The following is a 10,622-nucleotide window of genomic DNA, read 5'->3' as shown; positions in this document are numbered from 1 at the left end:
TCAGTTGAGTGGCCGCTTTTGAGAAAAGTGTGAGAAAAGTAGAGACTTGGTTGAACAAGACTCGCTCAAGTGTCTTAGCAATGAATGGAAGAAGGAATACCATTCTGTAGTTTTATAAAAGTATTTAGAGTGGGCTTTTTAAACAGTGGGGTTATCCAAGCCTGCTTGAATGCTGTGTGAAAGGTACCAGTGTGATTAGAGGTGTTGATGATATGAGTGAGTGCAGGCGCAACTGTAGAAGAAAAAAGTAGATGAGTGTGGATAAGATTAAGCGGACAGGTAGTAGGGTGATAGGAAAGGATGAGTTTGGAGACTTGTAGAACCCACAACTAAAACTGAGCGTTATGTATAAGTCAAAAGACATGGGATGAAATGAGGTAATTGATTTAACACAACTGTGACGCATGAGAATAAATTAAAAGCAATAGCAACAGATAAACAGAAACCAAGGAAGGTCTCCGGTTACTCTCGTAACCTTGGTTCCCTGAGAGGAAAGAACAAGGCTATGAGGTTTCCCCCTCCTTCCTCGGATTTCATCTCAACAGTAAAACAGCAATTTGCTAAAGCTTTGCATTACGATTTGCATTAGGGGTTTAATCATTTTGATTACAAGAGTATTTACTATAGTAATAACTATTTTTTTATTAAATTAGGCATAATCACATGCAACTAACCCTAAACCACACCCTAATCCTACCATAACCCTATAGTAAGTACATGTAGCTAATTAAGATTATGCAATCCCAGAGTTTAGTGTAGCTGTGGTTTAGTGGGGAAGTTCACGACACCAAGCAAAAAGTATCTGTAGTGTCACATTATGACCAACAGATGTCACTGTGGTTTAACCTTGAAGCTGTATGTGCGCTAGTAACACTAGAACAGCCAGCCTGTCAGCCTATTATTGTTGTAATGGCGTAATGGCAGAGAGAACATACTATACGAAGATAATCTAAATCTTTAGATATGTATATAGATAATTAAACTTAAATTTTTTTTTTTGTCCAACTGGCCATAGTGGGTGCTTCTTAAAGGGGGATAGACATCCTCCTGTATGTAATATTAATTAGCTGCTTGTTTCTAATTAATGCTCTTTTATTAATTTCAGTTTCTGTTACACCTACTTCTGAAGACATTCAGCAGCATGTCCCCTGCAAAACTGGAGTGGACCATTTTGAAAAGCTGTCTAGATCTTAGTGATGATCTCTTATATGGAGCAGATGCTATTTTCATGACCAGCACACCAGATGCCACTGCAGTTTTTGAAGACTCCCTTCCACTCTCACTGATGGCACCAGGGCCTTCCCTCGATGCACTGTCTGCCGTCATTCCCTCCATGTCACTCCCTGAGCTTATCCACATCTATGTACCAGACCTACAACTTACACCCGCTGCACCAGCCTCAGCCCCAGAGATGACAACCCCTCAACCCTTGTCTGTCCAGAAGCTTGTCCCAAGCTGTGAGGCCACAGCAACATCAACTCTTCAGAGCCCATCAGTAGACCACCATTAAGTGTCGGCGGCAATGCTCTGCCAAATTTTCAGAGTGACATCAGCATCAAGCTGATGTTCTACTTGGAGAAAGGCCACCAGTGCGGCTATGACACATATCGAAAAGCTGTAAGCTCTAAGAACATCAGTTTTGCCAAACTCGGAGAGGAGGAGTGCGAAAGCTGTTTGTTGCAAGACCAGCACACAAAGGAAAAGCACCAGAAGGAGGCCCCAGAAAACTGTTCGCAGTGTGACAAGTGGAAAAACCATAAGGCCAAAGCTGTTGAAACCAGGCTACACTACTGTGCCGATGCAGATCGAGATTGGCCCGAGAGTACGTCAGTCAGAAGTGTAGACCTGTAGAAAGTGATAATGCTTCCTAGAATGCCTGGTATGAAATCTGCGCTCTTCACCAGGCGCATCTGTGTTTACCACGAGACATTTGCATCCGTGGGAGGGAAAACCAACAAAAAGAAAAACATCTCTGTTGTCTGGCACAAAGGAATTGCAGGGCGGAGTGCAAAGGAGATCACATCTGCATTAGAGAGTTTCCGATAAAAAATTTTCCCTCCCGATACCGATTCCGATACTCGTGCTATGGGTATCGGCCGATACCGAGTACGATACCAGTGTGAAAAAAAAAAAAAAAGAAAAGATCATAGCCTACTACGCCTGCATGACTGTGATATGATTATCATTCTGGTAAGGCCTTGCTCAGGTTAAACCCTTTGTAAAACATGAATGAATACAGCAAATGGAAGCCATTTATTTTTAAATGTAATTTTAAATAGAACAGTATAAAACAGTAGTGCAACAGCAACTTAAATAAATATAGGAATAAATATATATTTTTAATTAAAGTGCATCCACAATATTGTAAAATAAAGACATCAGTTTCCAGAGTTTGCTGCTGCAGTTCGTCCTTCTTTTTGCCCTTAGATTTGGTAAATACGTCGTGCTCTTTAGCGTGACGCGTCTTCAAATGTTTGATTAAGTTGCTGGTGTTGAAATTTGCAACACTTGTGCCACCCCTCAAAATTGTAAAGTGCCACCGCGGTGGCTGAGTGGCACCGGCGGTGGTCCGGCAAAAAAAAATTTTTGTATGTGAGTATTGTTTTACATGAATATTATGACACGAGTGAAGCACAAACCTTTGTTTACAAAATAAATAATAGGTTAGCAATTAAATGTTACATCGCAGCCATGGAAAAGTTTGGATTCATGACGAATGAGAGAGTTGTGCGTGAGCCCATAAATGTACTGTAAGCTTTGTCGGCTTTGAATTCTGGTTTGCGATCTGGTCACCCGATTATCAGTACATTTAAAAATATTCCATTAGTTATTCCATATAGAAAGCTTGAATTGTCTACTTTTAAACAAAACAATTCAAAACAAAAATAAACCGACTATGAATTCCGTATGAAGTGTGCATTTCTCTCTATAGGCGCGTTCACTGCGAAGATGGCGAGTCAGCATCGTCAACTTCATTTGCAGCCCGACACTGACACAGAAAACACTAGTTTATTAATAACAATTAAAATGTCTCTTTGCTATATTTGACACATTCATAATCATTACTTTTGCCGGTTCTTTTTGACAGCTGTTATATGCGTTATTGGCAGCGTCACCCTCCGGTTACATGAACGCATCACCACCGCATCAGCACCAGAACATGGAGATTTTATTTGAGAGAATAATCGCACAACCCTTTTAGATATTCTATAATTAAATCAACTAATCGAATATTCAAAAATCGTGACTCATTCCTGTGTGGAATCTCGTTTCTTTTCCCAAATCTTCACTCACGTCTCACCCATTTTCTAAGGGGATTATAAATGTTTCTTCCTTGGTTCGCTTTTAATTAGGCCTATTATATTCGTATTCTTTACTGTGGTAAAGTAGAAAAAACATTGTAGGACAGATAGCCAAAATTTTTACTTGTATGTCAGATTCCTTTTAACACAGTTTGTGCTTTTTATTAGACATATGGTAATTGGTAAGGCACATCAAGTTTACTTGTAAAGCTCGTTTCACACGCGCAGGTGATTTTTGTTTTGCTTTCTCTGGCAGCGCAGTATCAAACATAGCCTAAATGCCTTGTCCTTGTGGAAGATAAAACACCTTTTCATACCTTTTACAATAAGTAGAAATCATGAAGATATCAGAAAAGAGATCGATATGGTCTCTTTCCTGCTTGTGTCCCACATCCCTCTCAAAGTGCAGAGTGGTAAGTTATATCAAGCGTCTTTGTGTGGAAATATTAAACAAATTATTATATATTTTTTTATAGATTCAACTTTATTATATTATTTAAGTTACCAGTATTTACTGATATTTATTTCAATGCTTTACAGGCTTAAGTTGGTTGTTTCTTTGTTTTTTTTATATTTCAAAACAACCCCCCAACCACTGCACCACCACCAGTAGTTGGTCCATTACCAATGCGGTGGTAAAAAACTGCCACCGTCACAGCCCTAAAATAGATTCCTATTTCTAATAAATTACGTGGTATCGGATCGGTGCCTTGACTCCAGTACTCGCCGATACCAATGCCAGCATTTTCGGCAGTATCGGAGGCATTTTCGATACTGGTATCGGAATCGGAACAACTCTAATCTGCATATGTGGTGGCACTAGAAAAAGAGAGGGACTGCAAACATATAATCTACTGGGTTGACAACTGCAGTGCCCAAAACAAGAACTGGTGCCTTCTTTCATCTCTTGTGTCCTTGGTCAACTCCAATCTTGTAGCAACTGAAGATATCACCCTAAAATTATTTGAGCCTGGTCACACTTTCATGAGTGCTGACAGTGTGCATCATGGCGTGGAACAAGAGATGAGACGCAGACCAGGAGGAGTGGTGTATGATTTTGAGGATTTTGTGTCAATTGTCAAAAACTCTAATTCTAAGAAGATGGAGGTCATGGAATTCAAAAACGAGGCCATCAGGGACTGGGTGAATGGCCATTCCATCTCAAAGCTTAAGAAAATGCCCAGACTGGCGGACCTGAAAGTGATCCAACTGCGACGTGGGTCAAGGTCCATGTGGGTCAAGACATCACATACGGCAGAAGAGTTCATGGAGTTTGACTTCCTACAAAAGAAGTTCAGCACCTGCATACCCTTTACCTTGAGATCTCAGGACCTAGGTGTTGAGGAGGTCAAGAAGAAGGGGATTTTGCAGAATCTTGTTCCCCTGATGCCAGCTACCAGGAGCTTTTTCTGGAGGTCACTAACTGTACGAAATGACTGTGAGGATGAAGAATAGGGAGGGGAACAATCAGGCCTCATGTCCATCTGCAGACTCACACAGCTCTGATCTTTAAACACACACACACACACACACACACACACACACACACACACACACACACACACACACACACAAATTCAGTTTTAGAATCAGCTTTTCAAAAAAACTTTAAATATTCCACATCTTTTATACTTTAGTGTTGTTTTATGAAATTCATGTTAATTAAAACCATTCATACTTTTCCAACTATTCTCACTACTTCAACTTCTTGTTGATACATGTGAAGTCATTTTTATCATAGTGAGTCCAATAGGGTTAATATTGCTTACATTTTAAGTGTTATCATAACATTGTGCTATAAAATAGAAGTTAAGGACTTTTGCCTTGGTATGACCGATTGTCATTTTGTGGGCAATGCTAAGGCAGAATACAGTAACTTCCGAAAAAAGGGTCAAAGGTCAAATTTGAGTTCAACATTTTTTTGTAGATAGGTTAATACAGGTATACACTACAAAATGTGAAAATTACAATATTATACCTATAACTCAATTCTCAGGACATTAACCCCCTGGGGTCGGCTTTAAACAAGCCCGCACTGGCCCTTTATGGGACTAGCCTAAGGGCCTAAGGGCAGGCTGCCAGCGCAGGGCCCATGAGAATTTGCTCGTTGGCAAAACGTTGGCCCCTCACTTAGCCCCCAGGAAGCCCGCACTATTAATCTACAACAAAACATTTTGTTTCACTATAAATACTTTTCAGCTACTATAACTATAAGTCTTTGGGGACAACAATTATTCTATACATCTGAAATGGATGCAGTCAACACATAACTAATGTCTGTATTGTCAAAAATGTACAGTAGTCAGAGGGATTTCAAATCAATGTATTTATTAATTACAAAATATAAAACATTCAATTCAGGTTAATACAGGTTAATAAAGCTCATTTAAGACTCTGAAAGGAACTAAAAATTCTCTATACAAATATAAAAATAATTCAAATAAACATAAAAATAAAAAAGACCAAATTATTACTTTGACCTTTGCTGAAAATATGTTTGGTGTGCTAATTATTCATTGGCAAAGCTCACTCTTCCCCCGAGGTCTCTTGACTAGTCAGCAGACAGTGGTAGCGCTCCTTTCGTCCACCCGTTCTGTCTCTTGAATTCCGCAGCCACACCTTTATCTCACTCTCAATTTCAGAATCAGGAGGACTTGGCTGAAAGGAACATTTTCTTACAGCCTCTGAAAAGCAAATAGGCATGAAACAACACTGTGTGTGGGAAGTAATTAATAAATGCCATTTCTAATGGCACATTCTAGCTTACCTGTTACAACCCTCCTTAGCCTCAGGTTCTGAAAAGGTCTCTTTTGGTTTGAGCCATTCCAGTTCAATTGAGTGGCTAAAGAATGGCCAATCAATGTTGTCAGTATTCTCCTAGTTGCAACTTGGACATTACACCCACCAATGGTTCCTAGATAGGCAGTCTAACAGGAAGGAAAAAACACAAATTAAAAAGTGATTTGCATTGGTAAAAAATTAGGTTCAGGACAACATTTTTTTTAAAACTTCCAGTCAGTGAAAAGTACAGTTCTAGTTATGGCAGAAATTCAGGTGCAGTTGCACTGTTGCCAGTTTGGGGACAGTAGGTTCTCTTACTTCAGACCCCCCTGGTGACTACTTCTCAAAAGCAATTTCTTTGAAATTTCTCTGCGACACTTTGTTGAGAAGCTACAGTTGTTAGAACAGCGCCACTAGTTGATCAGGACAATGGGTCAATTCCCAGGCAAGGGACTGTAGGTACACACAAGTCTTAGGCATGTTAATATCCTAAGGCATGTTACTAATGTTTTAGTAACACTAAATTTAGTGTCATTGTAATACTAAATTTAGCATTGAATGCTAAACACAATAGCATTGAATGCTCTACAAATAATTATTATAAGTTAATAACAAAAGATAGCCTATAAATTACATGAAAAATAGCGCTATGTCGTTATCCAAAGAGCGCTCAATCTCTATCTCGGCAGACCCTTTCCTTCTAAATATTTTTAAATTGAGTTTATAGCCTAAAGTTAAACTTATAATCTCCAATGTTGTTTTGAGTGTTGTAGACAATGGTGTGAAAAGCAACTATAATGAATAAACATTTATTTTACTTGACTGAGGCGTTATTATATCCAAGATGGCGCCGCGGATGGCTGCCTCGGTGTGGAGCTCTCCAGTTATTGTGTTGTTTTTGTTGGTTTGTTCTGCGTTTAGTCATTCTTTTCCTATCAGTTTCACCAAAGACGAACTACTGGACATTAGGAAACACACACCAGACAACTTTTTCACAGATTTTGATTACTCAGACGTTTTACTGGACATTCTCGTCGGAGGGGCAGCGGTGTTGTTCAAACGCGCGGTCAGACGCAAACGCGGGAAGCGCGCTGGCGCGCTGGTTAAACTCCGCGAGCGCGGCCTCCGCACTGCACTCCCTAGTATTCATCTTGCGAATCTCCGATCTCTTCCTAACAAAATGGACGAACTTCTTCTCCTCACCCGCACTAACAAGGATTTTTTAAACTCCGCTGCTCTGTGCTTCACTGAAACCTGGCTGAGTGAAGCCATACCGGACAACGCACTACATCTGCCGGGCTTTCAGCTGTTCCGAGCGGATCGCATCGCGGAACTAACGGGGAAAACGAGAGGTGGTGGATTGTGTTTCTACATTAACGAAAGTTGGTGTTCAGATGTAACAACACTGAAGAAGATGTGCTCTCCTAATTTAGAGGCACATTTCATAAACTGTAAACCTTTCTACTCGCCGCGGGAGTTTTCCTCATTCATTCTCGCGAATGTTTACATTCCTCCAGACGCGTGTGTGAGCGCGGCGATACAACAGCTGGCTGAACATATAGCTGAAATGGAACAAAGGTACCCAGACTCTCTTTTAATCATTCTTGGGGATTTTAACAAAGCAAATCTCTCCCGTGAACTGCCAAAATACAGACAGCATGTTACATGTCCTACCAGAGACAGTAATATATTGGACCACTGTTACACCACGATAAAGAATGCGTATCACTCCGTCCCACGGGCAGCTTTGGGGCTCTCTGATCATTGTTTGGTTCATCTTATACCGACCTACAGGCAGAAACTGAAATCAGCTAAACCTGTAATAAGGACTGTAAAAAGATGGACCAACGAAGCAGAGCAGGATCTACAGGCCTGCTTCGATTGCACTGATTGGACTGTTTTTGAAGCTGCAGCCACCGATCTGGATGAGCTCACAGATACTGTAACATCATATATCAGTTTCTGTGAGGATACATGCATTCCTACCAGGACATTCTTATCATTCACTAATGATAAACCATGGTTTACTGGGAAACTCAAACAGCTTCGTCATGCCAAAGAGGATGCTTACAGAAGTGGGGATAAAATCTTGTATAACCAGGCCAGAAACAGACTGACAAAGGAGATCAGAGTTGCTAAAAGAAGCTACTCTGAAAAGCTGAAAACCCAGTTTTCAGCCAACGACCCGGCATCAGTCTGGAGAGGCCTGAGGAACATCACCAACTACAAATCACCATCCCCCCGATCTGTGGAGAATCAACAACTGGCTGACACTCTCAATGCATTCTATTGCAGGTTTGAGAAGCCCAGACTCACACCTCACACCCGCTCTGATGTGCACTTCACACATCCACCATCACCTCCTGCAACCCCTCTCCTCCCCCCTTCTGCCATCCAACCTGAGCTTAAGGTCTGTGTGGAGGACGTGAGCCGAGTCTTCAAAAAACAGAAGACTAGGAAAGCTTCAGGCCCAGACGGCATCTCATCTGCTTGTCTAAAAGCCTGCGCTGACCAACTGGCCCCAGTCTTCACGCAGATCTTCAACAGATCATTGGAGCAGTGTGAAGTTCCCTGCTGCTTCAAACGCTCCACTATCATTCCGGTTCCCAAAAAACCTAAAATCACTGGACTTAATGACTACAGACCTGTCGCTCTCACGTCTGTGGTCATGAAGTCGTTTGAAAGACTGGTGTTGGCCTATCTGAAGGACATCACTGGACCCCTTCTGGATCCCTTTCAGTTTGCTTACAGAGCAAACAGGTCTGTGGATGATGCAGTCAACATGGGACTGCACTATATCCTGCAACATCTTGACAGACCTGGGACTTATGCACGGATCTTATTTGTGGACTTCAGTTCGGCCTTCAATACCATCATCCCTGATCTTCTCACAGCCAAACTGACTCAGCTCTCCATGCCATCCTCAATCTGTCAGTGGATCTCCAGCTTCCTGACCGACCGGCAGCAGCGAGTGAGACTGGGGAAGCTCACATCCAGGACCCTCACCATCAGCACTGGCGCCCCCCAAGGGTGCGTTCTCTCCCCACTGCTCTTCTCCCTGTACACTAATGACTGCACTTCTAAAGACCCCTCTGTCAAGCTCCTGAAATTTGCAGACGACACCACCGTCATCGGTCTCATCCAAAATGGTGACGAGTCTGCTTACAGACTGGGGGTTGAACAGCTGGCTGTCTGGTGCAGCTATAACAACCTTGAGCTGAACACGCTCAAAACAGTGGAGATGATTGTGGATTTCAGGAGAAAATCCCCAGCACTCCCCCCTCTCACCATCATGAACAGCACTGTGGAAGCAGTGGAGTCATTCAGGTTCCTGGGCTCTACCATCTCTCAGGACCTGAAGTGGGCAAATCACATTGACTCCATTGTGAAAAAGGCCCAGCAGAGACTGTACTTCCTTCGCCAGCTGAAGAAGTTCAATCTGCCACAGGAGCTGCTGATCCAGTTCTACTCAGCCGTCATTGAGTCTGTTTTAAGCACTTCCATCACTGTCTGGTTTGGTTCAGCTACCAAATCGGACATCAGGAGACTACAACGGACAGTCCGGACAGCAGAGAGGATTATTGGTGCCCCCCTGCCAACCCCCCAGGACCTGTACTCTTCCAGAGTGAGGAAGAGAGCAGGTAAAATCATCACAGACTCCACTCACCCTGGACACCCCCTGTTTGAACTGTTACCGTCAGGACGGCGACACAGATCACTGGCCACAAGAACATCCAGGCACAGGAACAGTTTCTTTCCACAGGCCATTTCCCTTCTGAACACTTAACATGCCCCCCAAGGCATATGCCTGTAAGTGCAATACTCCCACTGTCTAGTGCAATATTCTCTTAACTCAGGTGATATTTATATTTATATTATTCATACTACTCAAAATACTGTAAATATGTTCATAATCTGTAACATGCACTAGACTCCCACTGTCTAGTGTAATATTCTTTAACTCAGGTGATATTTATATTTATATTATTCATACTTCTCAAAATACTGTAAATATGTTCATAATCTGTAAATGTTTATTCAGACTAAACCCAACTGTGACCCCTTTTTTTTTTTTTTTTTTTTTACTTTTTATACTATTTTTATTTTATTTTTTTAAATATATTTTATTCTTAGAATTTGTATTACTATGTTTCTTGTTGTATTTGTATTTGTATATGTGCACTGGAAGCTTCAGTACCAAGAAAAATTCCTTGTGGGTGCAAGCACACTTGGCAATAAAGCTCTTTCTGATTCTGATTCTGATTCTGATTAGTCATGTGAACCTGTGTTTTCTTTCAATTTAATGTAATTTTTATTGTTGATTTTTTTTAGCTATATTAGAATGATATAAATGGCATTAGGCCTATACGTCTATGGGAAATTGTATAAAAACAGACAAAAAGAAGAGAGAAGTTTAAAATTAAATTTAAAATCAACTAACTCTGCCAGAGTGATGGATATCATAATAACTAGTTATAACTTCTTCATATCTCTGTACCATCAGTAACTTCACAATCTGACCTTCTCAAATAAATTAAA

This window comes from Leuciscus leuciscus (genome assembly GCF_965113295.1).
Source record: "Leuciscus leuciscus genome assembly, chromosome: 4".
Lineage (NCBI taxonomy): Eukaryota > Metazoa > Chordata > Actinopteri > Cypriniformes > Leuciscidae > Leuciscus > Leuciscus leuciscus.
The sequence above is the reverse complement of the archived record's forward strand: the minus strand, read 5'-3'. Positions refer to the sequence as shown.